The sequence below is a fragment of the Eptesicus fuscus genome, chromosome 20 (genome assembly GCF_027574615.1).
Source record: "Eptesicus fuscus isolate TK198812 chromosome 20, DD_ASM_mEF_20220401, whole genome shotgun sequence".
NCBI lineage: Eukaryota > Metazoa > Chordata > Mammalia > Chiroptera > Vespertilionidae > Eptesicus > Eptesicus fuscus.
The window spans coordinates 108,107-135,739 of NC_072492.1; the positions used below are offsets into that span (position 1 = coordinate 108,107).

The window sequence follows — 27,633 nt, forward strand, 5'->3', positions numbered from 1 at the left end:
CCGGGAGAACGACCAAGGCTGCCACCTGCTCAGCAGCCACACTCACAGCACGCGCTCAGCGGATGCCACCAGCCTCTGCTGCACGGGGACACGGCGGCGGCGGGCCCACATTCGACGGGGCCAGACGGACAGAAAGCATGTTGAGGAGGGATTCTGTAGGCGGGTGGGCACTGTCCTGGAGGCAGGAGCCTTCCTGAGGGAACGTGGGAAGTGTCTCTGGAACAGCAGGGGCAAAGGCCCTGAGGCTGCGAGGCTGCTGTGATCGAGAAGCTGAAGAAAGCAACGGCCGGAGCGGAGGGCGCCCGCCCGGGCAGGGAGAGCAGGCGAGGGAGCAGCGCCAGCCCGCGGACGTGGGCCGCACAGCCAGCCGGAGCCCCAGGAACCGCACGCAGAAGAGAGCCGCCCCTTCCTGCTTTGCCAGATGCCTGCCCCTGCCCAACGCCCTCTCTTCCTCGTCTCCCCTCAGGTTCCCATGCTCCTTCAACCCCACTCCAAGCCCCATCCTGTGCTCACCTCGGTCCTAGACCAGGTCATTCTGGGGAGCAATCACCTATCCCTCCAAGTCTCCCCTGCGGGCAGGGCCCCCGGGGCAGGGCCCGGGTCTGAAGCCCCCAGGATCCTGCCCCTCTGATCCGAGAGCCCCGAGGCCTGGCTGTGAGGCAGCGGCGGGGCTGCGTTCCGGCCCGGCCGCTTCAGGCTCAACCTGCGTGGGGCCTCGCGCTGCCTGGGCCGACGCCTGTCTGACAAGAGGCGCCTCTGGGTCCTGTTCCGCTTGTGCCGGGAAAAGGCTGTGGCTGGGGGACTGGACGGCCACGACCTGGTTCCCTTAGTCACTGCGCACAGCAGGGGTGGGCGCCCGCATCATCTCAGAGGCCCTGGAGTCCTGGGGAGCCCAGGGGGCAGGACAGGTTGGAGGGGCCCCGGCCGCGCCTCGGGATGGGAGGGTGGCCTGTACCCAGTGCCTCGGGGTTGGAAAGGCCTGTGGGGAGGGGTCAGCGTGAGGCAACTGTGGGAACGTCACCTACCACCCTGACTGGGCCGGCTGTGGGACAGAGAACACCTGCCTGGGCGCTTCATCCGGAAGAGCCAGGCGGTGGCCTGGGGGCAGCTTTCCCCGTCCCCCCCCCCCCCCCCCCGCCCCGCACAGCCAGGAAACAGAGGCACAGGCCGAGCGGAGTGGCCTGTGCTGGCCCAGGCACCGTGAGGGCTGCCCAAGGATCCTGGAGGCAAAGCCTGGGGGTGTGGGGGTGTTTGGCGGGTGGTACAGGGCAGGGTGGGGCTCTGGATCCCCAACAGCTCAGCAATCCTGGGGCCCAGGACAGAGCCCAGGCTCTGAGAGCTGCTGGGGAGACCCGGGAGCCCGCCTCTGCACAATGCGCTTCTCCCTCTGCGACGGAGGGAGGCCGCAGAGCCCCTCCTGACAGGACCGCGGCCGGGCCTCTGCTGGTCCCTGTCGAAGGCGTCAGTGGGCAGCAGCACGCTCATCGCTGCCTCGCACGTTGGAAACGCTGTGGAGAGTAGTTCACGTTTCTGGTTTCCTCTGCGGCCGAGGCAGCTTCTCTCACGCACTCAGACGTCATGCTGAGCAGACAGACACTGAAAGCTCCCACAGCAGAGCAGATCGAGGCTGGGCCTCACCGTGCAATGGGGGATCACCTGGGCCCTCTCACTGATTTGTTCGTTCGTTCGTTCGTTCGTTCATTCATTCATTCCACAGCACCACGTCCACGCTAGGCCCTGGTAAGGCAGTCTGAACAGGCGGGAGGCCCCTCCCCTTCGTGCTCAGGACAGACAGGAGGGAGACGGACATTTCAGAAGAAAATGAGAAAAAGAAGAAGAAAATGAGAAAAAGAAGACGCGGCTGCAGGGGCCGTGCTGTGTGACCTTGAGCCACAGGACCTCTCTGTGCCTGTGGACCATGGGGGAGGGGTCCCGCTGGCGGGAAGAGCCCGGCCTGGAACAGGAAGCGGCTCCAGCAGAGGCTGTCGGGGTGGAGCTGTGTCCGAGGGGAGAGGGGGAGCGGGAAACGGGAGATTGGGGTCTGAGAGGGGCAGGAGGGGGCAGGCAGGGGTCTCGCCTTTGAAATGTCCCAAGTCAGGCCGGCCGGTGGACGGAGCGTCGGCCTGCGGACTGAAGGGCCCCAGGTTTGATTCCCAGTCAGGGCACAGGCCCGGGTTGCAGGCTCCATCCCCAGTAGGGGGCGTGCAGGAGGCAGCGGATCCATGGTTCTCTCTCATCATTGATATTTCTCTCTCTCTCCCTCTCCCTCTTATTTAAAAAGTAAAACTGTCCCAGGTCAAACCCAAAGAATCTTGGGAGTCTTCCCGGGGCCCAGGGCAGGAGCATGAACCTGAGGAACTTTCTGGAACACAAGGGAGGGTAGCGAGGGCATCACCTCCCTCTCCTGAGGAGGCGGCGGCTCTTCTCGGCGTAGTTTAGGGTGAGAGACACCCTCTGCTTGAAGGTGACTGGATGAGGCTCTGAGCCCGCAGTTGCCTCGCGCTGACCCCACCCACAGGCCTTCCCAACCCCGAGGCACTGACACTGCGCCCCCATCACGGATTAGACACGACCAGCACTGGGCACGTGCCACTTCCGTTCCTGCAATCGTGCCTGGCAACAGAGGCAAGAGACCGACTCAGAGGTGAGCAGCTTGCCCAGGGCCACGCAGCCAGCCAAGCAGGGCTGGGATGGGAGATGGGAACAGAGACCGGGACACCAGCCTGCTCCAGTGTCTCCAGGTGGCGCAGGACCACCTCCTCCAGCCGCCCCAGCTGAACGGTCCCCCCCCCCCCCCGGCCCACTCGGGGCTAACTGATGCTTGTGGGGGCAGGGCTCTGACAGCCTGGTGCTTGGACCTTGTTTGTCCTTGCTGTGCTGTGTGACCTTGAGCCACAGGACCTCTCTGTGCCTGTGCCAGGAGAACAAGGTAAGTTGGGGGCACTGATCTGGACCAAGGGGGCTGAGCAGCAGGTCTCTGCCCGGCAGTTGGGGTCGCTGCTGCAAGTCCCTGGAAAACCTTCTCAGGCCTGAAGTGTTTATTTAGCACCAACAACCCCATGAGAGGCTGCCTCCTGTGTGGGGAGGTGAGGGGGGACATGGGTTCCCCTGTGCGGGGAGGTGAGGGGGGCATGGGTTCCTCCTGTGCGGGGAGGTGAGGGGGTCCATGGGTTCCCCTGTGCGGGGAGGTGAGGGGGACATGGGTTCCCCTGTGCGGGGAGGTGAGGGGGGCATGGGTTCCCCCTGTGCGGGGAGGTGAGGGGGGCATGGGTTCCCCTGTGCGGGGAGGTGAGGGGGGCATGGGTTCCTCCTGTGCGTGGAGGTGAGGGGGGGCATGGGTTCCCCTGTGCGGGGAGGTGAGGGGGGCATGGGTTCCCCTGTGCGGGGAGGTGTTGGGGGGCATGGGTTCCTCCTGTGCGGGGAGGTGAGGGGGTCCATGGGTTCCCCTGTGCGGGGAGATGAGGGGGGCATGGGTTCCCCTGTGCGGGGAGGTGAGGGGGTCCATGGGTTCCCCCTGTGCGGGGAGGTGAGGGGGGGCATGGGTTCCTCCCGTGCGGGGAGGTGAGGGGGGCCATGGGTTCCTCCTGTGCGGGGAGGTGAGGGGGTCCATGGGTTCCCCTGTGCGGGGAGGTGAGGGGGGGCATGGGTTTCTCCTGTGCGGGGAGGTGAGGGGGTCCATGGGTTCCCCCTGTGCAGGGAGGTGAGGGGGGCATGGGTTCCCCTGTGCGGGGAGGTGAGGGGGGCATGGGTTCCTCCTGTGCGGGGAGGTGAGGGGGGCATGGGTTCCTCCTGTGCGGGGAGGTGAGGGGGGACATGGGTTCCCCTGTGCAGGGAGGTGAGGGGGGGCATGGGTTCCCCTGTGCGGGGAGGTGAGGGGGGCATGGGTTCCCCCTGTGCAGGGAGGTGAGGGGGGCATGGGTTCCCCTGTGCGGGGAGGTGAGGGGGGGCAGGCATGCGTTCCTCCCAGGCCTGGTCCCGCCTCCATGTGCTCCAGCTCGCCCTGCCTCCACTCTGAGGCACACAGTTGTGTTGCTAATCCAAGCCTTGATCCACGCTGGTTAAATGGGTTTAATCACGCTGCCTCCCTGGTGCTGCTGGGCATGAATGGAGGTAGCAGAGCAAGGTGACCAGATTCAGGTCCAGCACCCAGTAGGTGCTCACGTGTCACGTCCTTTCAGGAACACGCCGCGGGGTGTGACTCCTGCTCTGCTCGGAGGCCAGGGGTGTGCGCCTGCCCACCTGCATTTCCCCAGAAGCACACCTGGGTCAGCGGTTTGGGAGGCGACCCCAGGGGACTGAGCAGGGGACGGTGACAGCCAGGCCTGGTGTGCTGCGGAGGGCCGCTCCACGGTGGGCGCTGAGCCCCGCCCACCGGTGCCCACACCTGCGCACCCTCGCTGCCCCCTCAGAGGGAAGCAGCCCGGTGCTGGGAGGGCACAGTGGCCCAGTGTCCACTGAAGGCAGGGGCGTGGGTAGCAGCTGGCGGAGCTGCAGTGCAGAGATGAGGTTCAGGGCGAAGTGGCCACCTGGCAGCTGGCATCACACATGTGTGGTGTGTGGGTGTGTGTCTGCATGTGCAGCCAGTGCCAGTGTGTGCTCCTGTAGAAACACATGTGGCATGTGCGTGTGCACCTGGGCTGAGCCCGTGTCCTCACAGGACAGGTCTGCACCTGCCTTAGTCCTGGTGCCGGACACTCGGGGCCAGGTCTCTGTGAGTCTGCTTTTGCACAGATATATGTGCATGTCCAAGCTGTGTGTATACAGCTTACACACGCATACACACGTGTCCAGCCTATGTGCATGTACCACAGTCCCTCACCCAACCTGGCAGTGGAGATGGTCTGGTTGCCTTGGCAGGAGCTGGCTAGGCTGGGTCGGCTTTGGTTCAAACCCTAGAGCCCACCAAGGCCGAGAAAGAAGAGGTGCCAGAGGGCAGGGTGGGGCGGGCTCAGGCCCTGGTTCTGCTTACGCTGCCCCCGCCCCCCGCACCAGCCCCTGCCATTCTTGTTCGAGCTGAGGGCCCTGGGAGCTGGGGCGCAGGCCTGACTGGCTGAGTGTCCCCAGTGTAGGATCCACCTCGGAGGACAACAAGCAGGGATGGGGTGTCCCCACATCCCCCAACCCCATCTCCCTCACTCTGCCGGATTTGAGGAGGGCCTATCCCCAGACTCCCCAGAAAAAGGCACCCGGACACCAGGCTCCCGGAAATCCGGTCACCTTCCCTGGACAATAGCGCACTCATTGCACATGCTGCCCCCGGCTAGTCCATTAGCCCAGATCTCGGGATGATTTATTCACGAGCTCCCACCTCCCCGACCCCACGGCCGGCTCATCAGCCTTGCTGCCTCTGCCGGGAGGGACAGACCACAGACGCTCCCCTTCACCTCACTGGAAAACGCTGCGTGTTACTTATATTCATCGGTGCGCGAGGATGAGAGCGCTGTGCCCGCTGCCCCCGGCGGCCAGAGCTGGCCCCGCGGCACGCCCCGTGGCTCCGGCTTTCCAGGCAGAGTCCGTGCGGAGAGCCTGGAGGCCGTCTGCCCCTCGTCAGGAGGGCTTCACCTGGACCGCCTCACTGTGTCCTGAGAAAGTTCGTAGGAAAGAGTTGCTATTATTCCCATTTGCCAGATGAGGAAACTGAGGCTCAGAAAGGTGCAGTGACTTCCCCAAGCCAGCAGCCGGGAAGAGGCAGGGGTGGGGCCTGACGCTGCGCAGACGGCGGAGCCTGTGCCCTCACTGCCAGCACGCGGCCTCCTGGCTGAGGCCCGAAGCAGCTCGGAGGCAGCCCCCCGGGCCCCGCCCACAGACGGGAACCTGCGGCTCAGAGAAGCCAGTGCCGGCCCAGGGTGACGCAGCCAGGAAGTGCAGCCAGACAGATGGCCTGACCGACAGAGCCTCCCCCAGGGCCTGGGTGACCCACGACATGTCCAGGGAGCAGCTCAGGCCATGAGTCCCCCTCTACCCGCCCCCCCTCCCCGTTACCTGCAGACACGGCACGTGGGCGCCCTCACCCCACCTCTTCCATGCTTCAGTGCTGAGTGGAGGCCCAGGTGCAGGCTCCACGGACCCAGCTGTCTGCACAGAGACAGCGTGAAGGGCCCTCAAGCCTCAGAGAACACAGAGAAGGGCCTCGCCCAGCCGGATGGGGCCCAGTCACATCGACAAGGGGCTGGGCTGGGTATTCTGGGGACCCCCCGTCCCCAGGGCATCCAATCACTCCAGCTTCTTCTCAGACACAGCCCGCTAGAACCCCATCCTTGAGGCCTCAGTGTCCTCGTCTGTAGGATGGGCGCTGAACACCCCTCCAAGCACAGGCTGGGCGTGGGAGGACCTGGTGCCGGACAGGGTCTGCGGCAGCCATCACCCGTGGCGGCTGTGACTGGTGTCCATGGCGTTTGCAAAGCCCGCGGCGGCCCGCCTGCCTGAGTACAGGCTGCACGGGCTTGGCTGCGGCTGCTCTGAGCGCAAACTCGTTCTGTGACACCTGGTCTACACCGCAGGCGCCCAGCCGGCCCTCGCTGAGCCTCAGCTTCCGGACCTGTGGGCTGAGGGTGGTAGGGACAAAGAAGCCCAGGTGTGCACAGCGCTCACCTCCAGCTCAACAAGCACCGAGAGCTGACCAGCCCTCACCCCAGCCCAACTCGGAGCCGAGGACCCAGAGCAACCCTGTCAGGCCTGGCAGGACCTAGACCAGCAGAAATGTAGCCCGCGGGGTGTCCGGGGCCTGTGGCAGGGCAGGGAGCAACCCCACTCACTCTGAATCAGAACCCCCTGCCCTCTCTCCAAGCCAAGCCACACTGCCTGCCCGGGCACCAGCCGCTTCAATCACAGCTCTCCTGCTCAGACAAGGCGCGATGCTGGGCAGGTCAGCGCGCTCTGCGCCTGTTTCCCATCTGTACAGGGTGCTGAGCTGTGATTCTTGTGAGGATCAGTGGCTTCGAACTATACCCAGCGGAGAGAACCACCACCACTGTCATGAGCTCCATTAGCATTTCTGTGCAGGAAGCGGCCCGGGGATCCCAGCGCCCGCAAGGGGGGGGGGGGGGGAGGGGGGGGCTCACAGTCAGAGCCCAAGCCTGACAGCTCCGAGGGTCCTCATGCGCCACCTTCCCTGTGGCCCCAGCAGAGCCTGGGAAGTGTTTCTGGAAGAAAATGAATTGGCACTTTCTCCTGGCCCAGCTCTGGCAGCACAGCCCTCCGCTGTGCCCCCAGCCCTGCCCCATAAAGGGACCCAGCTTCTGGCTGTCCTCCAGGGCGCCCTTCTGTCCCCAGGCTCTGCTGGGGCCTCCCTCAGCCACCTGCAGCCTCTGGGCTTCCCTCTGTCACAGCTGTGACCACACCAGGCAGCCCCACCCCAGCCTCGGGGCATCCGGGTTCCTGCCTGGAGGGCCCAGCGCAGCAGACACGGTGAGGGCTCCCCTGCACGCAGAACAGCCGTCTGTGACAAGATCCAGGTCCCCGAGCAGGTCCTGACCACTGGGCCTGCCCAAGGACTCCCCCGGGCAGAGGTTTGGCTAGGAACTCTTCAGTTCTGCTAATGGTGTAAAGCTCTGTGCTTGGGGCTTTGTGGGAAGAATGACTGGACTTACCTATGAGCCGTCTGAACAGGACTCCGTGCTTCCCTTCCTCTGCAAGTCTCATCTCCTCAAAGTCTCCCCGCCATCGCCATCGAGAGGGCTCTGTGAGCAGGTGTGAGCTCAGAGAGTTCACTGAGGCCAAATATCCCAGGAGTATTGAAAACCAAATAAAACAAAGGCCCTCTGATTGAATTGGTGCCAGAAAAAGAGAGAGAAGTCCGCTATGATTTAAAAATGCAGTCTGACCCAGCTGGTGTGGTTCAGTGGTTGACCATCGACCTAGGAACCAGGAGGTCACGGTTCGATTCCCGGTCAGGGCACATGCCCGGGCTGCAGGCTCGATCTCCAGTGGGGGGCACGCAGGAGGCAGCTGATTAATGATTCTCTCATCATTGATGTTTCTCTCTCTCTCTCTCTCTCTCTCCCTCTTCCTTCCTCTCTGAAATCAATAAAAACACATTTAAAATGAAATAAAATTAAAATGCAGTTTGAGTCACCTTCATTGGACTTGCAAAATGAAGCAGGTAGAATCAACCACATGTCTGTGTTTTGAGTAACAGAAACCAAAAGGGTCGGCTTCCCAGCCACATGGTGTGGGAGGAAGATGGAAAGGACACGGAAAGTTTGTTAAACACCTTAGAGACAGGCCCATAAGCAAGTGGAATAGAGAAACTGAGGCAAGAAAATTAAACAAGGCCAAACAGTTTGGGCAGCTTGCAGCCAGCTCGTGAATTGCAAGACCTTATCTTCTCCAACCAAGGACACTTGAGGGCAAAGGACTGTCAATACCTCTCCTCCCTAACAGGGGACACAGTGTAAATCGCCCTGGAACAAGGGGGGGAGGGTGAAGAAGGAAAGAGAGAACGTTTTCTCTCACCCGTCAACCATCTCAGGACTTCCAGACAAGATGACCACGTGTACGCACAAACATCCCAGAAAAGCCACACCCAGCACAAGGGGACCGACACCCCGTCTCTACCCAGGGTGCCGGGCAGAGGAGCCTGAGACCTGTGGGGAGGGCACAAAGCCCTTGGGCCCCACCGGGCCGGCACTCAGACGAGCCAAGGGTGGCCCACCTGTGCCACATGCCGATGTATTTTTAACAACGCTATTGTCTGTCTGTCTGTCTGTCTGTCTGCCACTTATCTGAAATCTGTCTTACGAGGCTGACGAGCCAAGGCGGGGACAGCCCTCTCCCTCCCCCATGATACCCGTCAGAGTGCCCCGTGTCTGCGTGCACAGGTAGTGTTGTTAGAGTAGAAATTTTTGAGCATGCTTCCTCCTAGTCAACTTAGCCCTGAATCCCAGATGCGCCTCACAAAATAGCCTTGCGAGATAAAACACTGTCAGCTTTCTGAAGAACAGGATGACCCTGTGAATAACATGGTCATCAATAACATGACCCTGACATTACTTAAGAAAAACTGTTTTGTCTTAAATTGCTTGCTCTGCAAAAACAAGATGTGGTAAATGTGCTTAAAAACGGTCCTGCACAAAGTGTCGCTGCTGCTCTCTGGACTCCCTGTGTGGAGAAAGGCAGAGCAGTCGCCGGCCGGCTAATAAAGGGTCCCTAAATTTTAATTTGATCTGGACTCCAGTGGTCATTCACTCGCGTTCGCTCCACAACAGTGTATAGTCAGGGAATCTGGCACTTGCAGTGACTACAAAGTAAACTTGAACAAGGACAATTCATTACTATTGAAACACCTATGTCTAGCTGTCCTGAGAGATGTTGAAAAGTGACTGACCAGCTCCCTGCTCATTCATATGGAAGAGTGTGTATCTGCAGTGATGGTTGTGAGGTCCCTGACCTGGGCAGGTGCAGGTGCCTTCCCTGTGTCAGAGCCCAGGCAAGTCCAGAGACTGTTAGCCCGGCTGCTCCTCCAAAGCCGTGGGGTGGCTGGGGGTTGGAGGGCAGGGCAGGTGAGCGAGCTTGCTGTCTGGACCCACAGGCAGGATGACATGCTTCTAAGCTGTGTCTCTCCTTGGGGACTGGCCCCATACGGCCTGGGCACAGGCCTGTGGCTTTGGGAGTCTGCTGATGGCAGAGGAAAGGGCTCCAGGCATGTGCCCTGCAGTGGAAACAGCAGGTGAGCATCCAGGGCTTTGTCACGGCAGAGGCCGCCGTGGGGGTGCAGGAGCAGACGCTGCACGGAGGTGGGAGCTGCAGGGAGGCAGGGCGAGGAGGCCACCCCCCGGGCCCTCCCTCTGGCGGGGGGTCTGGACGGCGGCAGGTGGGCCACGCTGTGAAACCAAGCCCACCGGTGAGCAGCCCCCGGGCATCGCTGACTCCCCTCCCCCTCCCCTCCTGTTCCGTCACAACCTGCGCCCTAGCCATGTCCTGTCCTCACGGTCGGTCTGGAGCCCCCCGTGTTTCCAACCTGGGAACGAGGGGTGGGGGAGCGTCTGTGAAGGAGGGAGCCTGTGGGTGGTAGAGACTCGGGGACCTGCTCAGCGCAAGCCTCGTCCCGGTGCCCACGGGGCAGTGGGTGGGGGACAAAGCGGGTACGTGCGAGTGGTGCTTCCTCCGTGCCCTGCTTCTGAAGGGCTGCGGGGTCTGAGCTGCCGTGTGCCGCGGGCTAGCTGGGCTGGTGTCCAGCAGGGCGTCTGTCCAGAGGGCCAGTGCCGGGGGCCTGGACAGCGTGGCCTCACCCTCCTCCTATGTGTAAGTGTACGCGTGTTCACACACACCCTTGCACACTTGCACACTCGCACTAACACACACACTCACACACACACACACACTCACATGCTCACATGCTCACACACACACACTCACACACTCACACTCACACACACTCAAACTAACACACACACTCACACTCTCACACACTCGCACTAACACACACACACTCACACATGCTCAGACGCTCACAAACACACACACACGCTCACACATGCTCACACACAAACACACACACACTTACACACACACTCACAAACACACATTCACAAACACACTCACGCTCACACACTCACACACTCAAACTAACACACACGCTCACAGACTCACACTCTCGCACACTCGCACTAACACACACTCACACACACATTCACACACACACACACACTCACACACACACACATGCTCACACATGCTCACACACTCACACACACTCACATACTCACACGCTCACTCACACACACATACGCTCACACGCTCACAAACATACACACACTCACACTCACACACTCACATACTCACACATGCTCACACGCTCACACACACACTCACACACACACACTCACACATGCTCACACGCTCACACACACACTCTCACACTCACACACTCACACACACATACACATACACACACTCACATACACATGCTCACACGCTCACACACACACACACACACACACACGCTCACACACACACACATACTCACACATGCTCACACACACACACACACACACACTCACACGCTCACACACACATACACACACATACGCTCAACACGCTCACACACACACTCACACATGCTCACACGCTCACACACTCACACACTCACACATGCTCACACGCTCACACACACACACATACACACACTCACATACTCACACATGCTCACACACACACACTCACATACTCACACATGCTCACACGCTCACACACACACACTCACATGCTCACACATGCTCACACGCTCACACACACACACTCTCATACTCACACATGCTCACACGCTCACACACACACATATACACACACTCACATACTCACACATGCTCACATGCTCACACGCTCACACACACACTCACATACGCTCACACACACACACACACTCACATACTCACACATGCTCACACGCTCACACACACACACTCACACACATACACACACTCACATACGCTCACACACACACACACACACACACTCACACATGCTCACACGCTCACACACACGCAGCTTGTGCTCCGGGGGTGCTCCTGCCGTCACAGGCCTTCTCCGTGGGGCGCTGTCCCAGGAGAGCTGATGCGAAGGGCCGGGTCAGGACCGCCTCCGAGCTGCCCTCCCCGAGGCCGACGTGCCATACGAGGTGCAGCTCTCTGCGCGCCACACGGAGGCGTCACTGTGCCTGAGGAACCTCGGGTCACTGGCTGGCTACTGTGCAGCACTGTCCCAGCTGGTACCCCCCCCCCCACCGGGACTGCTGTGCTTCGTCCACGGCCCCCTTTCTGCAGAGCCACTGCCTGCCCAGACCCCGCTGTCCCCCAAAGGCCTGGAGCGCGACAGACCGAGAAGCCCGCTGAGTCCTGAGCAGAAACCAGGGCTGGTGTCCTGGTCACAGGGGAAGAGGCTCAGACAGGACAGCTCCTCCTTCCGCCCGGCTGGCATCGCGTCCTCAGGAGGCCGTCACTCTGGCCGCCCGGCTCAGAGGCCCCACCAGGGAGCGTTCTGAGGCCAGGGTCTCGGTCTCCTTGATTTTTCCCTGCTTCTGCCTCCCCTCTTAGGGCTCGTGGCTCCTGTCTGAGTCGTGCTCTCTGCGCACTCCTGTTCTCAGGAGCCCCAGAACCTAGGGGACCCCAAGACTCCCAGAAGTCAGGCAGCCAGAGAATCTCACTCCTCTAACTCAAAGACATACTTCAAGTTCAGCGGAAGCAGTTACAGAAGTGTGACCCTCGTCCCATTCCCGCAAGAGTGAGGCTGTAAAGTCTCAGGGGGACTGTTGGATAGACAAGGGCCTCGAGGTCTGGGCCATTCTCACTAAACGCTATTCTTGCTGAATGTTAACATGCAGTAGTTTGCAGACCAGCTGTGAACCGAAGCTTGACAGGAACCCAACCTGATGAGTGTAACCAACTGCAAAGAAGAAATCAACCTGCAATTGACCAAACAGTGCAGTGAGCCACGGCTGAGCCTCCCTCCCCACAGGCAGAGCGTGGGTGTGAACCCGCCTCCTGGAGTGGCTGTGAGTAAATGAAACCGCCTAAGGACAGCAGGTCTCCTTTCTCATAGAGCCAAGTGGGAACCCCTGGTGTCTGGTAGCAATGTCCCACGTGCCCTCCCCACTCCACAAGCACAGACTCCCCCATTATCGACATCACTCACTCGTGTTCTCATGTGTTACAACCTAGGAACCCACATGGACACATCATCATCACCCATAGTCCACAGTTCACCTTAGGGTTTGCTCCTGGTGTATTTTCTATGGGTTTGGATAAATGCATCCTTGTAATCACCAGGACAGTACTACACAGAGTAGTTTCCCAGCCCTCTGTGCTCTGCCTGCTCATGTCCTCTCCTCCGCCCCGGCAGCCACTGACCTTGCTCCCACAGCGTGGCCGTCTCCACTCGGCCTCTGGTTGGACTCGCACAGGAGCAGCCTCCACTGGCTGCTTCCCTCAGGGATCTGCAGCGAAGGTCCCTCCTGTCTCTTCAGGTTTGCAGTGCCGAGTAACATTCCGTTGTCTGGGTATAGTAGTTGCTCACTCATCTCGGTTGCTTTCACATACAAATAAAACTGCTATAAACGTCCTCGTACAGGTTTTTGTGCGGGCATAGCTTTTAACCTCCTTGGGCAAACACAAAGGAGTGGACTTGCCGGATGGGAAGATGTGTTTAGTTTTGTAAGAAACCACCAAACCGTCTTCCAAAGTGGCTGCACCCGTTTGCATTCTGGTCAGCCAAGTGTGAGAGGGTCCTGTGGTTCACATCCCTCACTGCACTGGGCGATCGGGCCATTCGGACAGGTGAGTGCTGGGTCTTGTTCTAATCTGTGTTACTCACCTGAGGGTACACGATGTGCAGCATCTCCTCAGAGGCTGACTTGCCACCTGTGTATCTTCTTTGCTGAGATATTTGTTCAGCTCTTCGGCCCATTTTTATAATCAGGTTGTTTCTTATTGTGGAGCTGTAAGAGTGCTTTGTGTATTTTGGATAACAGCCCCTTTATCAAAGGTGTCTTTTGCAAATATTGTCTTCCAGTCTGTGACTTCTCATTCTCCTGACAATGTCTTTCGAAGAGCATTTTTTATTTTAATGAAGTCCAGCTTATCAATCATTTCTTGCATGAATTGTGTCTTTGCTGTTCTATCTAAAAACTCATGACTATACTCAAGGTCATCTAGATTAACTCCATTCTCGTTTTGAGTTTTATAGTTTTGCATTTTACATTTAGGTCTGTACTCCCTGGAGGCAGTTTCGTGAAGGGTAAGAACTGTGTCTGGTTCCTTTTCTGCATGTGGATGTCCAGATGTCCAGCACCGTTTGTTTCCAAGACTGGCTCTGCTTCATTGTGCTGCCTTTGTTCCTTTGTCGAAGACCCACTAAGTGTGTGGTTCTGTTTCTATGCTCTCTATTCTGTTCTATTGATTTATTTGTTCTTTCACCAATGCCACGCTGTCTTGATTGCTGCAGTTTTACAATGACTCTTAAAGTCGGGTACTATCAGTATTCCAACTGGTTCATCGCCTTCAATACTGTGGTGGCTGTTCTGGATCTCTTGCTTCTCTATTAACTTTAGAATCAGACAATATCTACAACATAACTCACTGGGATTTGGTGGATTGGATTGAATCTATAGACATCTTGACAATATTATCTCCCTATCCATGAACATGGAATATCCCTCCATTTAACTAATTCTTTTATTTTCTTTATCAGACTCTTGTGGGGTTTTCTTTTCTTTTAAATCCTCACCTGAGAATATGTTTATTGATTTTAGAGAGAGAGGAAGGGAGCCTTAGCTGGTGTGGCTCAGTTGGTTGGGCATTATCCCACACACTGACGGGTTGCTGGTTCGATTCCTGGTTGGGGCACATGCCCAGGCTTGATCCCAGTAAGGGACATGCAAGAGGCAACAATCAATGTTTTACTGTAGCATGGATGTTTCTTTTTTCTCTCTCCCTCTCCGTTCTCCCTCTCTAAAAATCAATTTTAAAATATTTTAAAAAATAAAACAATGAGAGAGAGGAAGGGGAGAGAGAGAGAGAGAGAAGAGAGAGAGAGAGAGAGAGAGAGGAGAGAAACATCTATGTGAGAGAGAAACATCAATAGATTGCCTCCTGGATGCTCCCAACCAGAGAATCGAACCCAAGCCTTTTTGGCGTATGGGACAATGCTCCAACCAGTTGAGCCACCTCCGACCAAGACCTTCATCAAACTCTTGTAGTTGTCCTCATGCAGATCTTGTACATATTTTGTTAGATGGCTAAGTGTTTCATTTTGGAGGGGGCTAATGTAAATGGTATTTTTATCTTTAAATGCCACCTGTTCATTGCTGGTATATAGGAAAGCAATTGACGCTTTTACATTCACCTTGTATCCTGCAACCTTGCTATAATCGCTATTTGTTCCAGGGGTATTTTTTTCTTTTTGTTAATTCTTTCAGATGTTCTACATAGACAGTTATATCATCTATAAACAAAGATGGCTTTATGTCTTCCCCTCAATGTGTACACTTTTTATTTCCTTTTCTCGTCTCACTGTGTCAGCTAGGACTTCCAGGCTGACGCTGAGGGCGTGGTGTGATGAGACAGCCTCGCCTCGTTTCTGGTCTCTGTGGGCAGGCTTTGCGCTTCTCACCAGTGATGTGATGTCGGCTGCAGGACTTCCGTAGACATTCTTTATCAACTTGGAAAGCCCCTGTATCCCTGTTTACCGAGAGTTTTATCGTGAATGGGTGTTGGTGGGGTTTTGTTCTGTTCCCTGGGGTGTCCGTGCTTGGAGAAGTGCCGCCCAGGTGAGCCCTTAATGACCCCGGGGAGGAGGGGTAAGGGTGTGGAGAAGTGTCCTGCACAGAGGGGGCCTTGCACAGGGATGCACTGGGTAGGCCAGAGGGTGGGAGCCAGTGCACAGGCAGGGGGGATCATCCACCCACAGGAAAGGGAGAGGCATGGCAGGGGCACAGGTGCCGGGACGTGGGAGCTGTGGTGGGAGCAAGAGGAGGCCACACTGCAGGCTGAGAGTCTGGGACCCTGTAGTGGAAGTGGAGCCTGGACTGGGGACAGGCTCTGGAACAGGAAGGAAGGGGTGGGTCTGGGACCAGTGCCTGGAGCTCAGGAGCAGGGCCGGGCGGGAGAGTGGTCCGGGAGCCAGTCGGCCCGGGGGCAGCAGAGGGCTGCAAGGACTCAGGTGTCATGCCCTTCAACTCTTCCGCCCTGTCTGTCCGGGAGGGCTGGGGCGGCCTCAGGAGGCAGGTGGCAAGAGACCCCTCTGCCCCGGCTCAGGCCCAGGGTGGCTCTGAAGGGCTCTCCAGTGTCTCTGGCAGGACACTCTCCTGGGAACACTGGTGCCACAGCAGCCTCCTGAGGGGCCAGAGGCCAGGGCCCCTCTCTGGGAGCCGTTTCTGCTCCACCACCCTGTGTCCCTGCTCTCTCCGGAGACTCCTATTCAGGCCGCTTTGGATCCAACGTTAAATAAATAAGCGCATGAGCAAGCGACTAGCAGTTCCGTGTGTCCCCTCCCCAGCAGCCAAGCTGCGGCCACACGTCCTGAGCATCACATGGTATGTGTGGGCAGGTCCTGGGCATCACACGGTATGTGTGGGCAGGTCCTGGGCATCACACGGTATGTGTGGGCAGGTCCTGGGCAGCCAGATGTGCCCACCTCCTCATTCACAGGAGCTCAAAAGTCAGCCACGGGGAGGGGGGGCCGGGACTGGGGGCCGATGGGGAGACTGAGCCCCATCTCTGTCTCAGTCAGTGATGGTGAACCTATGACACGCATGTCAGCACTGACACGCGTAGCCATTTCTGATGACACGCGCCGCTGAGGTGGCCGCATGCTGAGGATGAAACATTTGCTGCTCCTGAGGATGAAACATTTGCGAAATAATGTTTTTTCCTCCAAGTGACACACTACCCGAGTTATGCTCAGTTTTTTGGTGAAGTTTGACACACCAAGCTCAAAAGGTTGCCCGTCACTGGTCTAAGTAATAGATAAAGGGGTCGTGACCCCCACCCTGAAAGCTTTAGCAAGACCTTGGCCGAAATCTTTCCGCTGCAAGAGCCTCCCAGCACACAGCAGGCGCTCCAGCAAAGATCTATCCTTCTAGCCTCATCCTGTGGGGAAAAGCGCAAAGCAGCTGGGACAGACCCACGTCCAGGCACAGGGATGAAGGGCTGCAAGTCATGCGGTCTGGGCATCAGTTCTGCCTCAGTGTCTCCACATGTGAGGTGATGGGACTCTGGAGGCCTCTGCCATCTAGGTTCTGAATTGGTCCTCACAGGATCCCGGTTCGCACAGGGCAGACGGCCCATTCCACAGAGCAGGGGAGTGAGACTCAGCGAGCGAAGCTGCTGGCCCCCAGCCACTCAGCAAGCAGAGGGGACCAGACCTGCCCGACTCTGCCCAACGCCCGCTCCAAGCCAGAGACAGCTCCCGAGCGCAGGGCCCCTCTGCCGCCTCCAGGGAAGCCCCAGGGCTCCGCACCCCTGAGGCCCGTGCACAGGGCTCTGGTCTGAGTGCAGATGCAGTGTGGCACCCGCCTCTCCGGTGACCTCCTCGCTCAGGCTCAGGCTCTGCTCCCGCCACCTCCACCGGACGGCCTGAGAGGCAAAGGGGCGCGGGGAAGACGGAGCACACCCGGCACAGGGCACGGCAGCGGGTGTTCACTATTATTTCTGAGTGCCGATTCTCGGCGAAACACCATGCCACTCCCTGAGACGTGAAGGCACCCGGTGTCACCACAGGCTTCCGAATTTACCGCCGAAACGTCCCGGCAGCAGGCAGGAGCCAGGGGAGGAGGCCGAGGACACCAGGCCCCCAGGCCTCACAGGACCCAGCCAGAGCGTGGCAGCAACTCACCAGCACATCCGTCTCAGGAGGGACACTGGGCAGCCCAGGGAGGAGGCTGGGTTTGGGGCTGGGGCTGAGACGGGGAGGGGGGGGCAGGGCGCTGCAGGAGTGAGCTTTCAGGGAAACTGACCTCCGAGGAGCCTACCCTCTGGCCCAGGCTCCAACTGGGCTGCGGTGCAGCCTTTCTGGGCCTCGGTTTTGGTTTCTATGAAATGGGACAGCGACTTCCCTCCTGGGACCAGCCAGGCAGATCCACTGGGGCATCCCACCCGACACCCAGAGACCTCGCCCTGGGGAGGGCGGCCGGGCAAACCCCTCCTCCCAGGAGCCGAGCTGCCGGAAAGGCGGGCCAGGAAGGCTTTGCGAGCGAAAGGCGGCTCCGAGGAGCTCTGAGCGGGAAATGTGCGAAGTGACTGAGGGGCGGGAGCCTCCCTGCGTGGGAGGGCCGACCCGGGTCTGAGGGACAGGCGGGTGGGAGGGCCGACCCGGGTCTGAGGGACAGGCGGGTGGGAGGGCTGACCGGGTCTGAGGGACAGGCGGGTGGGAGGGCCGACCGGGTCTGAGGGACAGGCGGGTGGGAGGGCTGACCGGGTCTGAGGGACAGGCGGGTGGGAGGGCCGACCGGGTCTGAGGGACAGGCGGGTGGGAGGGCCGACCGGGTCTGAGGGACAGGCGGGTGGGAGGGCTGACCGGGTCTGAGGGACAGGCGGGTGGGAGGGCTGACCGGGTCTGAGGGACAGGCGGGTGGGAGGGCTGACCGGGTCTGAGGGACAGGCGGGTGGGAGGGCTGACCGGGTCTGAGGGACAGGCGGGTGGGGGTGGAGAACGGGAGCGACACGAGGGGGGACACGCAGTGACAGCTCTCAAGGCCGCAAAGGCGCAGGCTGTCCGATCCGGTGGGTTCACGTCCAGAACCTCTTGCTCGGAGCCCAGCGCGAGGGCCTGAGCATCGGAGTCCGCAGCCGCAGGGCACAGCGAGCGGACGGCCAGGGCGGCCGGGACCAGCCGGGCAGCAGAACACGGCGAGCGGCGGCGCCAGCGGACTGTAGAGCCTCTGGGATGGACGCACTGACACCGGGCAGGTGTCATCCAGGCCGTCCGGCCCCGGCTGCCTGTCACCTCCGGCTCGGTCACGGCGGAGGGCAGGGACCATTGGCTTCTCCACTCTGCAGATGAGCAAACTGAACAGAGCCGCTGGCTAATTTGCCCAAATGCACACAGCGGGGAGCCGCAGGGCCAAGCACAGAACTCCACACGAGGCCTCTCCGGGGTGTCTGCTAACACGGAGGTTCTTCTTAAAAAAGAAAGAACCAGGATCCAGGGCAGCGCATGCAGGCTGGTCCTATGTCACTGGGTGAATAAGGGCCTCCGGAAGGAAAGAGGTGTCCCCACCCCGGGAGTGTGGCCGTGCAGGCGTCACTAAGCTGAGGGTCTGCAGATGTGAGTGCCCTGGGTGAGAATGGGCCTCCAATGACAAGTGTCCCGAGGAGGGGAGGGGAGGGGAGAAGAAGGGAGGGGAGGGGAGGAGAGGAGGAGGGAGGGGAGGGGAGGAGAGGAGAAGGGAGGGGAGGGGAGGGGAGGAGAGGAGGAGGGAGGGGAGGGGAGGAGAAGGGAGGGGAGGGGAGAGGAAGAGAGGAGAGGGGAGGGGAGGGGAGGAGAAGGGAGGGGAGGAGAGGAGAGGAGAGGAGAAGGGAGGGGAGGGGAGGAGGAGGGAGGGGAGGGGAGGAGAAGGGAGGGGAGGAGAAGGGAGGGGAGGGGAGGGGAGGAGAGGAGGAGGGAGGGGATGGGAGGAGAGGAGAGGAGAGGGGAGGGGAGAAGAAGGGAGGGGAGGGGACAGGAGGAGAGGAGGAGGGAGGGGAGGGGAGAAGAAGGGAGGGGAGGGGAGAGGAAGAGAGGAGAAGGGAGGGGAGGGGAGGGAGGAGAGGAGGAGGGAGGGGAGGGGAGAAGAAGGGAGGGGAGGGGAGAGGAAGAGAGGAGAAGGGAGGGGAGGGGAGGGAGGAGAGGAGGAGGGAGGGGAGGGGAGAAGAAGGGAGGGGAGGGAGAGGAAGAGAGGAGAAGGGAGGGGAGGGGAGGGAGGGAGGGGAGGGGAGGGCTGTGTGGAGACAGAGGCAGGGAGCAGAGGACGTGTCTACAAGCCAAGGACACCAGGATCGCCAGCAGCCCCAGGAGCTGGGAGAGGAGAGCCGGTGGGCGGTGGCCCCTGCCGACACCTTGACCTTGGCCTCGGGCCTCCAGGGCTGCTGCTTAAGCCTCCAGCTGTGGTGCTGACTCGGCAGCACAGGGAACCAACACAGGGGCCGCCTCTGCTCTCCCCCCCCCCCACCCCCGCCTCAGCTTTCTGGGCCCAGCTGGTTGCCCCCACCCCCAGAATGCTGCCCCGCGCTCCTTCCAACGCCCCAAGCGCGTGGGTTCACTCAGCCCATCTCCCTGGGCTCCGATTCCCGATGAGGAACAAGCCACGGCCACCGGTCGCCCTTCCCAGGGTGCTGCCCCCAGGGTGCTGCCCCAGCCACCCCTGCTGCTGGCCCGCGACCTGGGCAGGGTGAGTGGGGACCCCTGAGGTGCCCAGAGAGCAGCTGAGTTAGGACTAGCCAAGCCTCCAGGGCCGGACATCTGCTGCCCGGCCGGGCCCGGGGGCCTCAGAGGCTGGGCGGGCAGCCAGGTCTGTGTGCTCCACTCCGCAGCCCCCAGGAGGCCTGGCTGCCCGGGACTGTCCCGGAGGCTCTCAGGGCCCAGGGACGGCCTGGCTGCCCAGCCGAGCAGGTGCTGCCGACAGCTTGAGGCCCAGCAGGCCGAGCGGTGGGCACAGCTGAGCCTCCGGCCCACGAGCTGGGAGAGAGGAAGCTGCCGGCTGCCCTGTCCGCAGAGCCAAAGCCGAGAAGAAGGAAACACAAGCCCGACTCCCACGTGCAGACACTGAGGCTCGGGAAGGAGAGGCCAGGCGACGGAGCCCCTCAGGCGCGGTCTCTCAGGTCCCCACGCAGGGCCGGGCGGGGACTGTCCTTCAGACCCAGCGCCAACCAGGCTACCAGATGGCGGGCTGTGCCCCCAAACAGCCGACTTCCCCACCTGAGAATCGCGAGAGGGAAGACGTGGAGGCCAGTGCCCTCCCGGCGTGTCCAAGCAGAGTGGCAGTCTCCCACGCGTGTACACCGCTCCCTCCACCCGTGTACACCGCCCCCTCCACCCGTGTACACCGCTCCCTCCACCCGTCTACACCGCTCCCTCCACCCGTCTACACCGCTCCCTCCACCCGTCTACACCGCTCCCTCCCACCCGTGTACACCGCTCCCTCCCACCCGTCTACACCGCTCCCTCCCACCCGTCTACACCGCTCCCTCCCACCCGTCTACACCGCTCCCTCCACCCGTGTACACCGCTCCCTCCCACCCGTCTACACCGCTCCCTCCACCCGTGTACACCGCTCCCTCCCACCCGTCTACACCGCGCTGAGTGGGAGCTGCAGTGGCCCGGGGCCCTAGGCCCTGAGGGTGGGCCTGCCCCAGGTCAGGAAGCTGGGCTGCAGGTGACACCCCGCAGGGGCTGGGCCGGCGGCTGCGGGGAGGCGGAAGGACAGGCTCCGGGCTCTGTCCCAGACCTTCCACACCAGGATTTCTGGGGATGAAGCCAGGAGTCTGGACCCTCCCAAAGCCCCAGGGGGGTCTGAGGAAGTGGCTGCGACTGGGCACCTCTCCTGGGCTAAGATGAGCAACTCCAGCCCCTGGTTCTCAGAGCTACACCTCACGACCCAAAGACCGCTGACCCGTGCATTTGGGTGGCTCCATGGCTGACAGGCTGACGCAGCCCCAACCCAACGCCTGTGACCGACAGGCCGGACCCCTCGCCTAGGGCGCTGGCACCCGCAGGAGCCGCGGGTGCGGAGGAGCCTGTGGGGGCAGGATGGCAGCTGGGTGCTGGCATGGCGCTACGACCACGTGCGCACTCAGACATCCGAAGGCTCTCCAATGAGGTCGCCTCAGGAACATGGCGCTCTGGCTGGGGTGAGGGGACCCGGTTTGAAAGGAGGAATGCGCTTTCTCCCTCCTTGGCTGGGAGCTGCAGCCCTCCTGCTGAAACTCCGGTGACAAAATGACAGGGCACTCCACACTCCTGCATGTTGGCCTCCTTGTTTCTCTTCTCCTCCCTCTGCCTAGACCTCGCCCCCAGCCCTGGCACAGGGCAGGGCACTTGCTAATAGGGGAGGGGAGGGGAGGGGAGGGGAGGGGAGGGGAGGGGTGTTAGGGGGGTTCCCAGGCCCTTCCACAGGCTGACTTGTGGGCTCCCCACCAGCCCCGAGGTCCCAGCACCTAGGGAACCTCAGGAGCCCACCCGCCTCTGCCCTCCGTCACCCAGGCAGGCCCCGTACGTGCTGGGCAGGAGCCTCCTTGGGCCTCCACAAGTCTGAGTAGAAATCTGGCCTGAACTTGGCCTGAGACCAGGCCCCAGGGTCAGGCAGCGCCGGCACAATCCCTTTCTGCCGTAAGGGACAGGGAAGCGCAGGCCTGGGGCCGCCACTCAGGGCACAGGCTGCAGCCGCAAGGAGGGGGCGGCGGGCAGGGACTGGGGACACACATCTCTCCCTGCCCTCCGTTGTCCTTGGCCTTGAGACCTCTCCATTACACACACAACACACATGCAAACATGCACACACGTGTGCACACACACACACATTGCTCAGCACCTTCCCATCTTCACACACTCCCTCCTCCAGCCCAGCTCCCTAAGTCAGGCTCCCCATAGCGGCCAGGAGGCTCTGGGGGCAGAGGGTCTTGCGCTCAGGAGCTGTGCCACGTCTGGCTGTGGCTGTCCCTCTCTGGGTCTCAGGCTGCCCCCTCCCTCAGTGGGGATCCCATGTCTCACCCCACCTCCAGGACACCCCTCACGGGGTGAGGACAATCAGAAGCTGCCTCCGAGGTGAGCCTGCCGGGCCGCAGCCCTGAGGGACCTGGCCAGCCCCTGTGGCGTCCACAGTCCGCAGGCCCTGCCCCTGGAGCCTGTGAGCTCAGTCAGCCGACGTGGCTCAGGCAGCGGCGAGAGAGACCAGAGGGGGAAGCTGCTCGAGTGAAATGTGGCAAATCATAAAAAGAACATTGCACTTGGACGTCACGGTGCAGAGAGACCGGACGGGGGAGTGAGCCCACTGACATAGACACGAACAGCCAGCGGACACCGGGATGCTGAGCTGGGCCCTGGGACACCCCAGCCCTCAGCTATTCCCCCCCTCCCCCCCCCCACACACACACACAGATTACTGCAGGGAGGTTCAGAGATTCACGAGCGGGAAGGGGGAGCCATGAGAGCTGAGCAGTGGGACTCCCTGAGCCTCAGTTTGCTCAAATCTGCAGTGAGAACAGTTCCTGCCCGCACAGGGGTGTGGGGTGGGGGGCAACCTAAGCTGCACGCAGGCTCAGAGCTCGAAGCAAGTAAGGTCACAGCTGCCACCCAGCACAGAGGAGGGGCCTGAACTGAATGCCAACTCCCTTCCCTGGCACAGACAGGTGGCAGGCAAGGGCCCAGAACAAAGTCTGAACACCAGCTCTGCCCCGACAAGCTCCACAATTCTGGGACACTGATGTCATCTCTCTGAGGCTCAGTTTTCTCATCTGCAGAATGGGACAGTCATTCTGGCTGCTGAGCACTCAGCGTGTGGGGCAGCGTGCCTGGTCACTGAGCACCCACTCACAGCGGCACCCCTGGGCCCTGGGCATCAGCGGGGAGCACATCGGACCAACACCCTGCCCTCGAGGGGTGTGCGTTTCAGAGGGGACGGGCAGGAAGCAAGAGGAGCAAGTGACACGTGAGGTGGCAGATGGCATTCCGCTCTCCACAGGACAAATGCACAAGGGGAGGCCGACGAGGGTATGGGGGATACGCGGTGATGGAAGGATGATGTACTGAGAATTGTACACCTGAAAGTTATGTAATCTTATTAACCATTGTCACCCCCAATCAATTCAACAACAATTTTTTAAAAAGAAGAAGAAAAATACAGGAGCGGGACGTAGGGAAGGTAGGCCATGGTGCAATCCAGGAAAGCCTTCTGGAGGAGGCGACATTTGGGCAAGACCTGAGCGTGGTGGCGGGGGCTGTGCGGAAATCTGGGGAAGAGCTCCAGGCAAAGGGCGGCGCGTGCACAGGCCCTGGGGGCGCAGCCCACGGGGAGGAGGGCGGGTGGGAGTGGGGCTGTTCTGAGGACCAGACTGCAGGGCCGGGACCATGGCGAGGAGGGTGGCTTTGTTCGGAGCGAGAGGAGCCCTGGGAGGGTCCTGAGCCCAGGGCTGTCCCGAGACGACAGCACACACAGCGCATGCAGCGCACTCGGGGCTGCAGTGACCACTCGGGGGGCCTGCCAGGAGCCCCGCTGGGGCGGCTTTATTTGTTGCGCCCTGGCCCCCGCCAAGCCTCAGTCCTACGGAGGCCCAGACCCAGGGAAGGGGAGGAGGGGGCTTCAGCTGCCCAAGGGGAGGGAGAGCCCGTCCAGGCCACGGGGAGAGGCGTCCCGAAGACCTGCTCTGAGGCCCTGAGAAAGGGCTCCCCTCCCCTGTGGCCACACAATGGACCTGCATCCAGTGCTACAGAGCCGAAAGCCAACTAGGGGGCTGGACCGGGGGCCCCAGGTCCCCACATGCAGGGGAAAGCTGGGATGGAGGACAGATTCCCAAGGCTCTGGCATCACCAAGGCTCCTTCACGGAGCCCCCTTTCCACAGCCCCGTTTCCACTGAGACCCCTGCCCAGAGGCCACAGAGGGGCTCGCGGTCCTCCTCTCCCATCCTGGGGGCTCCCAGCCGCCTCCCAGCGGGTCCTCAATCCCACTCGGCAGACGATGAGCTAAGGCCCAAGAGGAGAAGTGCCTCAGCCACAGGCACACCGCAGGCCTCGCTCGCCTCAGAAGGCTCCTCCCGAACACCGAGGTCCTGGGGCAGGGCGGTCTCTGTGTACCCGTCATCATGTATGAAGCACCTCTGTAGGCACACGCTGTGCTGGGCCACGGGCATCAGAATGCCAACCAGCCACGCGCATGCCAGCACAGCAAGGCCACGAGGTCCCTGTGGCCAGAGAAAGCAGCCCAGACCCTGACCAACGCTTTCCGAGCACCTGCTGCGTGCCAGGCCTTCACGGCGCCCCGGGCCCGCAGCACCTGGGAGCCAGGATGGCGAGCAGACACCAGGGCCTGTGTGGGCCCAGCCCCGGGTGAGGGGTGGCAGGAGGATATGCCACGCCGTGCTGGCGGCACACGGATGCACCTGTGGGGTATCTGGGCAGGGGGAGCATTCAGCTCTGTCCCTGGCAGAGAACCAGTCCCCCCCAGCGCTCACACCCCCTGTCTGTACCACAGAGCGAGCCGCCCTCTGCACCAGCAGGCCGCTGGGAATTAGACTGGAGTGCGGCGCCCTCGGCCAGGGGGACCACGGGCCCGGGACAGGAAGCGTGGCCAGGGGGACCACGGGCCCGGGACAGGAAGCGTGGCCAGGGGGACCACGGGCCCGGGACAGGAAGCGTGGCCAGGGGGACCACGGGCCCGGGACAGGAAGCGTGGCCAGGGGGACCACGGGCCCGGGACAGGAAGCGTGGCCGCGGAGAAGTCGGTGGAGGCTCTGCTCACCCCCTGACGTGCTGTGTGGCTGTCAGCGGGACCCTGCCCCTCTCCGGCACAGCACAGCTCGGGAGGGCCCTCTCACCAGGCACCCCCGTGGGGGTCTGACATGACAGCTGGGCATGGGGGCAGCGTCCTGGGGACAGGCTGACAAGCTCGGGCTCTGGCCCCTGCCCCCAGAGAAGGGCCATCCCTTCGGCTGTCCTCTCGCCTGGAGAGGGGGACAAAGAAGCGTCAGGGACCCAGAGTTCATGTCTGCCAGGTCCGTGCCAGCACCCATCACTAAGAGAGCCACAGTGTGCACTCGGCGATGCACCGGGGCCCCTGCTGTCCAGCACCCGGAGCCCCTCTTGTCCCTTGGTGTGCTCAGCACGCCCCGCCCTCAGGAGCTTCTAACACTATTGGGAGTCCTTCCAAGGTGCCCCTCACGGAGCTGCCAGCCTCTGCTGAGAACTCTCCCAAGAGTCAGAATGGGGGGGTAAGGTGGGGACATGGGGGGATCTTCTACTCTAAGCCCTCCCCCCCCCCCCGGGCAGCATCCAGGGCTGGGGTCCCTACCTGACCCTCTGGGCCGCATGGCACAGTCCAGGGCTGGCGCAGCCTGGCCCACGTGAGGCTGGGGTTGGGGCAGGGCGGCCAGGGCCAGGCTTCCTTTGGCACCTGGGGTGGGGCAGGGCTGCCTCTGCCTCTGGGGAGACGGAGCCTGAGAACCGGGTTTCAGGGTTTGGGTCTGGAGGGCAGAGTCCCCAGCGCTTTGTCCCAGGGCTCCCACCTGAGCACAGGGAGCGGCGAGGAGAACCGGTCACAGACAGCACAGGCGGGCAGCCCCTAGGAAAGGGGGCAGGTGGCCCTGGTCCCGCAAGTCCAGGCTGTTGAGAGGCAGAGGAACCTCCTAGAACGAAGACCTCCTCCACAGAAACACTTCCTTGTGACCCCCATTCCCTGCGCAGGTTTAAAGTATTCACATGCCCCGAGCACCTTCCATCTGACCCCCCCCCCCCCAATCAGAGGGGCAGGGGCACTTGGCGGGGAGTCTGAGCTGAAACCCAGGGGCTCTGGGCTGCGGGGCCATCCTCTCCGTGGGCAAGGCCCATCTAAAAGCAAGCAGCTTTGGCTGGAGTCGTCGGCTCGCTCGCCAGCAGAGAACACCGTTTCCAGAATGTGTTCACTCCATTAGCGCCGAGAGTGAGAAGGAGAAGCGACTCCGAGGACCGAGGACCGAGGACCGAAGCTCTTGTGCCGGGGGAGGGGGAAGCTTTCTCAGGGCCGCGCATGGACTGCGACCCCATCCCCCCGCCCCCCAACCCTGATCCCGGGGTCCCCGGGAAGGTCTGGCAACACACGCAAGTGCCTCCCGAGCCCCTCGCGCAAGTCTGCCAGGGCCCGAGGGCGCCTCAAAGTTTCCCGGCGCTCCCCAGGATGGAGGTGAGCAGGGAGCAAAGTTCCCGGTGGCGTAGCAGCGGGAGCCATGGCGGGAGCCGGCAAGCCTGCAGTCAGCATTGCCTCCGGGGGTTCCCCAACCTCTCCCACCCCCTTCCCTGTGGCCCCACCGCCTCGCGCTCGCCCCGAGCCCGAGAGGGCCTGCGCGGAGCGGACGCCAGGCCCCCGGGGGCCGCGCGCGGGTGGCCTCGCACTTACCTCGGCGAGTGTCCGGGGCGCGGCGCGCTCCGCGTCCTCCGAGCTCCTCGCGGCCGTCGCCAGCCCCGGCCGCCGCCGCGCTGGCCGCATCGCCGCCGCCGCTCAGGGCAGCGCCCAGGGGCACTCCAGGCCGAGGGGCGCGTCGGCTCCGAGCGCGGATCGCTCGGGGTCAGCCATGGGTCGGGGACGCGCGCCTGCACGGCGCCCCGGGGCGCAGGGCGCTCGCTCCGGCCGGCGCGGCTACAGTCCGTCCCTCCGTTCGGCTGTGAAAGCGGGCGACGCGCCTCCTCCCCCGCCCGCTGTTATCCGATCCCAGGCCGGCCGGGCACGCTCCCCACGCCGCGCGCCCCGCCCCGCCCCGCCCCGCCCGGCGCTACCTGCGGGCTCCCGGGCCCCAGCCCCTCAACCCTGGCCACCGAGATGAGGGAGAGGGCGGCAGCAGGGAGGCCGGGCGGGCGGTGAGAGGGATGGAGGGCGAGGAAGCGGCGGGAGGCGGAGGCACGGCGCGCACCCAGCTCCGCGTCCTGCGACCACCAGAACACAGCTCGGCAACTCCTCCAACTCCCCCGGGAGCACGCTCCCAGCGCGCCCCGCCGCCGCCCCGGGGGCCCCTGGCCCAGCCAGCGCCTCCCCAGCCCCGGGAGGTCCCCCGCCCCATCAACCACATGCGCACTGGGACGCGCGTGTTCGCGCGCGCGCGCGCGCGCGCGCGCACACACACACACACACACACACAGGCACGTCCTCCAGGGACAAGCACAAACAGGTGCATAGAGAGCACACACACAGTCCAGGGAATCTTGCATGCAGCCGATACACAAGTTCACCCACACATGCAAAATGCATGCCCTGACATGCATGATGGTTGCAAGAGCACAGGGACATACACACTCATACATGTGCATTCAGGGTAGTATGTGCACTTGTGCACCCAGATCCCGGCTTGAACACCCTCGGAATCCTTCTCCCTTGCACACCCGGCCTGTGCACTCACACACACCATCTCCCCTCTCTAACAGCATCTCTCCACCTGGGCTGTTTGGCTTCTCTCAGATCCGGCTTGCCCCTCTGCGCTCCCCTT

At 61.8% G+C, this 27,633-nt stretch overlaps 1 protein-coding gene across 1 annotated transcript in view; it reads right to left on the bottom strand.

Moving 5' to 3' along the window:
• KCNJ12 (potassium inwardly rectifying channel subfamily J member 12) overlaps positions 1-26,838 on the bottom strand; it is a 40,887-nt gene extending 14,049 nt beyond the window's left edge. The window contains exon 1 of the mRNA XM_028138224.2: positions 26,553-26,838. The gene's annotated coding sequence lies outside the window, so the exon portion shown is untranslated. The remainder of the gene's footprint in view (positions 1-26,552) is intronic.
• Positions 26,839-27,633: the final 795 nt, after the last annotated feature.